Source organism: Pristis pectinata, chromosome 4 (genome assembly GCF_009764475.1).
Source record: "Pristis pectinata isolate sPriPec2 chromosome 4, sPriPec2.1.pri, whole genome shotgun sequence".
In the NCBI taxonomy this organism is placed as follows: domain Eukaryota; kingdom Metazoa; phylum Chordata; class Chondrichthyes; order Rhinopristiformes; family Pristidae; genus Pristis; species Pristis pectinata.
This window is the reverse complement of record NC_067408.1, coordinates 65,006,199-65,013,772: the sequence shown is the minus strand read 5'-3', so window position 1 is coordinate 65,013,772 and position 7,574 is coordinate 65,006,199.

Sequence of the window (7,574 nt, the reverse complement as noted above, 5' to 3'; positions counted from 1 at the left end):
TCCCGCATATCCCTCCATCTCACATTCCTCCATGTGCCTATCCAACAAACTCTTGAACCTGTCCAATGTATCTGCCTCCACCACCACCCCAGGTAGTGCATTCCATGCACCAACCACTCTCTGGGTGAAAAACCTCCCCCTGACATCTCCCCTGAACCTCCCACCCATAACCTTAAAGCCATGCCCTCTCGTCTTGAGCATTGGTGCCCTGGGAAGGAGGCGCTGGCTGTCTACTCTATCTATTCCTCTCAATATTTTATATACCTCTATCATGTCTCCCCTCATCCTCCTCCTTTCCAGTGAATAAAGCCCTAGCACCTTAAGCCTCTCCTCATATTCCATACACTCTAATCCAGGCAGCATCCTGGTAAATCTCCTCTGCACCCTCTCCAACGCCTCCACATCCTTCCTATAATGTGGCGACCAAAACTGAACACAGTACTCTAAGTGTGGCCTAACTAGAGTTTTGTAAAGCTGCATCATCACTTCGCGGCTCTTGAACTCAATCCCATGACTTATGAAAGCTAACATCCCATTGGCCTTCTTAACTGCTCTATCCACCTGTGAGGCAACTTTCAGTGAACTGTGAATATGAACCCCCAGATCCCTCTGCTCCTCTTCACTGCCAAGTACCTTGCCATTTACCCTGTACTCTGCCCTGGAGTTTGTCCTTCCAAAGTGTACCACCTCACACTTCTCCGGATTGAACTCCATCTGCCACTTGTCAGCCCAGCTCTGCATCCTATCAATGTCCCTCTGTAAGTTCCGACAGCCCTCCACACTATCCACAACACCGCCGATCTTAGTGTCGTCCGCAAACTTACTAACCCAGCCCTCCACCCCCTCATCTAAGTCATCTATAAATATCACAAAAAGTAGAGGTCCCAGAACCGATCCCTGCGGGACACCACTAGTCACTGCCCTCCAATCCGAGGGCACTCCTTCTACCACAACCCTCTGCTTTCTACAGGCAAGCCAATTCCTAATCCACACAGCCAAGCTTCCCTGGATCCCTTGGCCTCTGACCTTCTGAAGAAGCCTACCATGAGGTACCTTATCAAATGCCTTACTAAAATCTATATAGACCACATCCACCGCAAAGAACTCTATCAGGCTTGTGAGGCAAGATTCTCCCTTCACAAATCCATGCTGGCTGTCCTTAATCAGTCCATTATTCTCCAGGTGTTCATAGATCCTATCCCTTAGAATCCTTTCTAACAGTTTACCCACCACAGACATAAGGCTCACCGGTCTGTAATTCCCTGGACTATCCCTACTACCTTTTTTGAACAAGGGGACAACATTCGCCACCCTCCAATCCTCCAGCACCATCCCCGTGGACAACGAGGACTCAAAGATCCTTACCAGTGGTTCAGCAATCTCCTCCCTCGCCTCTCGAAGCAGCCTGGGGAAAATCCTGTCAGGCCCTGGAGATTTATCCGTCTTGATATTATTTAACAACTTCAACACGTCCTCTCTCTTCATATCTACAACCTCGAGAACATTACCCTTACCAGCACTCCCTTCCGCGTCATCAAGACCCCTCTCCTTGGTGAATACTGAAGAGAAGTATTCATTGAGAACCTCTCCCATTTCCGCCGCCTCCAGGCACATTCTCCCACCTTTGTCTTTAATCAGACCTACCTTTACCCTAGCTATCCTCCTACCCTTCATGTAGGTGAAAAAGGCCTTGGGATTTTCCTTAACCTTACTAGCCAATGCCTTTTCATGTCCCCTTCTAGCTCTCCTCAGCCCTTTCCTAAGTTCCTTCCTCGCTACTCTATATTCCTCACAGGCCCTGTCTGAACCTTGCTGCTTATACCTCACATATGTTACCTTCTTCTCCCTAACTAGTCGTTCAACCTCTCTCGTCACCCACGGCTCCTTCACCCTGCCATTCCTTCTCTGCCTCACCAGGACATATTTATCCCTAACATCCTGCAAAAGATCCCTGAACATCGACCACATCTCCATGGTACATTTCCCTTCAAAAAGGATATCCCAATTTACACTCCCAAGTTCTCTCCTTATAGCCTCATAGTTCACCCTTCCCCAATTAAATATCTTCTTGTCCTCTCTGCACCTGTCCCTGTCCATGACAATTTTAAAGGTTATGGAGCAATGGTCACTGTCCCCCAAATGCTCACCCACCAATAAATCCTTCACCTGTCCCGGTTCATTTCCTAAAACTAGATCTAGCATGGCATTCCCTCTAGTTGGCCTGTCAACATACTGTGTCAGGAATCCCTCCTGGACACATTTAACAAATTCTGTCCCATCTAAACCTTTGGCACTAAGCAGGTTCCAGTCTATATTTGGGAAGTTGAAGTCTCCCATTATAACAACCCTGTTATTTTTGCTTCTCTCCAAACACTGCCTGCCAATCTGCTCCTCTATATCTCTACCGCTACCGGGGTGCCTACAGAATACTCCTAGTAGAGTAACTGCTCCTCTCTTGTTCCTTACTTCCACCCATACAGTCTCTAGAGATGATCCTTCTACAACATCCATCCTTTCCACAGCTGTAACAGTGCCCCTTACCAGTATTGCCACCCCTCCTCCTCTTCTCCCCCCCTTCCCTATCCCTCTTAAAACACCGAAAACCAGGAATATTCAATATCCACTCCTGCCCTGACGTCAGCCACGTCTCAGTAATAGCCACATAATCTGGGATGACATCATATAATCTTGAACTAAAAGATGCTCCAATCATGCTAAATCAGGAATTTGGATCCACCAATACATGCAACTGCACAAGACTATTAGTTCAAAAATTACTACCACATGTAATTGAGGCTGCAGTAATGACTGGTAATGCTATTGGGGAAAACGTCTTCATCGTTCAGATATCAATTATCCCATTTGATCTATATTTTCAATTCAAGAGACTTCAGTTCCCTGTTCAACTTAGTTTTGCTATGAGCATTAACAAGGCACAAGCACAATCACTAAAAAGTTATTGACCTTAATCTCGAAACTCAGTGCTTTTCCCAGGGTCAGCTATATATTGGGGATTGTCCAGAGTTGGAGTTAAAAATAATCTCGACATTTTTATACCAGACTGAAAAGGAAGAAATATAGTTTATTCTGAAGCACTTTAACATTGAAATCAAGTAAATTTACACATTGTGCATAGGTACATATTTACTTAAAGAGTCCTATATTAAATGTAATTTTTATATTTACTTTCAGTATGTTTTTATTGGTAACTTTAGTTAAACTTAATAACTTTAACCCTGTAATTATATCATTCATGGAATAATTATATATTTGTTAGATTTTATTTCATTTTTGAAGAGTGCTATAAAACCTGACTGCATGGAAATAAATGCAAACATCATGATTGTCAACATAATAACCTGAGCAATGTCAGGTATAGCAGCTAGTTTATAATAATTCCCAACCGTTAGAATAATTTATAACAATGTAACAATTGGAAGTGTGTTGAGTAAATTTTTCAATTTTACCCTTGAAAATATTCTTATTCCCTTGAATGCAACAAAAATGGGAAAAGTTCAAGTAAGCAAAGGATTCTTGCTGAGATTGGTGGGGGATGCAGTGTTCATGCATGTGTAGCTCAATTCGTTCACATTTATAGTTCTCCAAACCAGGTAATTTCAAAATCCACATGGATAGTTTTACCATTTGGAAATACTCCATTTATTTGAGTCCACATGAGCAGACTGGCACCATCATTTATGGACTGGGTACATCAGGATATATTGCTGCAATTTCACTGTAATTCTTGCTGCAATACATGACTGGTAAGCATTTTGTTGATTATCCAGTTGGAACCACTCTTGCTACTAAGGTGCTACTTACAGAGTTAAACAGAACAGAGTGGGAAGTCTTCCGCCACCCATTGCAAACTTCTCTCCCCCAACTCACATGATAAACTTTTCTTCCAGATTCAAATGATGGGTCAGAGTGGTTGATCACTCACCTTGGGATTCTGCATTCTTCCCAAGGTCAAAATATTATTCAGTTGATCACAGAGGGTTAAGAATTTCAATTGATGGCTACCTTATCCAAAATTAAACTCGATCACAGAGACCTTGCTTCCCTTCCTCAAAACAAAAGTGGTCATGGCTACCAGTCAATCATTGGATAATTGTCAGAGATGGGTGAAAGGCCTCATTAAACACATGGAGAAAAACTAGGTGCTCATGATTCATACAACAATTTAGGCTGTTCAAGATTATGCTTAAAGCACATTAGATTTTCAGACAAATCTATCATTTGCATATTATGTGAAATGGAGCACTGTGGTTTATTTAAAAATGCCTAGAATAAAAACGCCATCCCCTAGAAATCTATCTTTGCTCGTAGGCAGGCATAAATTGCAAAATACTGTACTAAAGATCCTGGCAAGTTTAAAAGATAAGAGGCCCAATGAGCCTAAACAAGTATTTGGTTTAAGCAAAGAAACATGGAATTAAAGAAGCTCCTTCAGGTTATGCAAAACAGCAAGTTATCTAATAGTAGTAATATGTTAAGATTCTTCTTTCTCAGTTGAGTTATTTAATAAATCGAGGCATGGCAGGGCACCTCAGAATGTGGAATGTTCAACAACAACAAAGTGGAAAATCCTGGCTGCTCTTCCATGCCCTGAAAAACCATTGGTGCAAGAAGTGTTGTTAGCTGGAGACTCCTGTGCTCTGGGTCAAGTAACAACTGACATCACCACAGCACATCTGCGAGGCTGTGTTTTGTGGACAGCATGTTTCAGGAGGAGGTGGTCAGTCACACTGTTGCTCATGACAATGCAGGATTAGAGGGAATGGGTAACTGCCATAGAGACAAACGTGAGCAGGCAGGTAATTCAGGAGACCCACAAGTGTATCTTGCTTTAACCAGTATTCAGTTGGTTACTGTTGGGGGAGAAGTTTCCCGGATGAGTGTGGATGGACCCAAGACCATATTGTGGCTCAGCTGTACAGGGAGGATGGGGAAAGGCCAAAAGGGTAATAATTATAGGGGATATTATAACAGTCAGGCATTTTTGTTGCAGAGTGATTCTAAGATGGCATGATGCCTCGCTGGTGCCAAGATTAAGGATGTCTCAGTGGTTGCAAATCATTTTCGAGAGGGAGGGTGCACAGCAAATATTGTGATCAACACCAGGACCAATGACATAGACAAAAGGAAAGGGATGAGATCCTGCAGATTTTAAGTATTAGGGAAAGAGATTAAGAACCAGAACCTCAAAGTTAACAATCTCTCAATTACTCCAGTGCTACATTAAATAAAGAAATAAAAGGATTGCAGGGATAGCTGGAGAGGTAGTGCAGGTGAAAAGGCTTTAAATGTTTGGGGCATTGGGTTTAATTCTGGGGTAGGTGAGACTGGTATAGGTCAGTCAGATTACATCTCAACAGATTAGGGATCAACATTCCCAAGGAAAGATTTCCTAGTACTGTGGGGAAAAGTTTAATCTAGTTTTGCAAGGGCTGGGCACAGGAAGGTAGTATTAAAAGTGAGAGGGAGAGATAAATTGTAACAGAAGATTTTTATAGAGAAGCAGACTGAAAGAAAGTACAGGGTGTATGATGGCTTACACTGCATTATGTAAATGCAAAAGGCATATAAAGTTGGTGAGTTACAGGCACAAATAACCATGTGGAATTACAATATTATAGCAATAACAGAGACTAAGCCAAAAAGGGCTGAAGTGCATTCTAAATATTCCAGGAAAAATGGAGAAGGGAAGAAAGGAGTAGGAGAGTCAATATAATTAAGGAAAGTATGACAGCACTGGAGAGGATGGACAACCAGGACAATCAAAGACAGATCTGTATAGAAATAAGGAACAATAGCTTATACTGCGGGGATTATTTTATAGTTCGCCAAATGTGGGAAGAATATTCCAAAGCAATTTTGCACAGATGTACAAAAGCCACAGGGTAGTGATAACAAGGGACTTCAACTATATAAATATACACCAGGCTAACAATAACAAAGGTCAAAGGTGGGGAGGGGGAATATCTCTTAAGTGCCTTCAAGAGAACTTTCTGGGTTTCAGGCCCAGTGAGGAAGGCGATATTGCTGCATTTATCTCTTGGAAATCAGCCAGGCTGAATGGAGCAAGAGTCAGTGGAAACATCTATGAAACAGCAATCATCACAAGGTTTAGAACAACTATGGAAAAGGATAACTCTTAATATAGAAATATTGATGGGATGAGAACAGATCTGCCCCCAGTAATTGGAATTAAAACTTGGCAGCCAAAACTGTGATTGAACAACTTAAAGTAGAGATGGTTCAGCTGTATTCTAAGTACAGTTCTGTGGGAGATGTAGGGAAAGTAAAGCCTCAGCTCCCTAGATAACCAAAAGATAGGGAATTTTAAAAAAAGCATATGGAAGATGCCAGATTACAAATGAGAATCAGGCTAATTACAGTAAGTTCAAAAAGAAAGTTAAGAAAAAGGGCACAGAAAGAGCAAGAGAAAAGAATGGCAGCAAACATAAAAGGAAATCCAAAAATGATGTATAGGCACCTAAATTAGAAGGGAGACGCAAGACAAGTGGGACCAATCAGAGGCCACAAAGGGCATAATTGTGGAACCAAATCAGTATCTTACAGCAGTCTTCACCAAGAAAGACACCGCAGACGTCAGCAAAGACAGATGTAATTGAGATGAAAACAGAAAATGCTGGAAACACTCATCAGGTAAGGAAACATCTGTGGAGAGAGAAACAGAATTAACTTTTCAGTTCAATGGCACTTAATCAGAACTGATCAGTTCAGCACACTAGCGCAGCAATTAGTGCTGGCTCACAGCTCCAGGGATCCTGACCTTGTGACACATTCTCTTTGTGACTGTTTGCGTTTCCTCCAACTTCTCCAGTACCATACCACATCCCAAAAGTATGCCGGCTACTGTAAATTACTCCTTAATGGTTTAAAAAAAGGAATTGAAAGGAATTTGACAAGCACATGTGAAGATGGCAAAGTGCTGCAGCTAGTACAACTGATGCCTTGCAGCACCAAAGACCCGGGTTCAATCCTGACCCTGGGTACTGTCTGTGTGGAGTTTGCATGTTCTTCCTGTGATGGCATGGGCTCCCGTGGTGCTCCTGTTTCCTCCCACATCCCAAAGACATGTAGGTTGGTAGGTTAATTGACCGCCATAAAATTGCCCCAGCGCATATAGGTGAGTTGTAGAATTGGGGGGGGGGGGGGGGGGGGGCGTTGATGGGAATGTGAGAAAATAAAAAAGGGATTAATGGAGGATTAGTGAAATAGATGGTTGATGTGGACTCGGCGAGCTAAAGGGCCTGCTTCTGCACTCTGTCTCTATGATTGACCATGAGAATCAGTTACAGGGATAGAGGGAAATAAGGAGAGAAGGAATGGTACTAATGGGATTGCTCACATGGATGCTGACATAGAATCCATGGGCTGAATGATGTCTTTCTGTTCCATTATAAGATTGGCAGAGGGTTCAAAATGGAATGAAGGTGTTTGGCAAATATTCAAAAATAACATGAGGAAATATTTTTCAAAACAGCAGGTGGTTAGAGTTTGGAATACATTGCCAGGAGTAGTAGTGGAGGCCGACTCACTTGTGG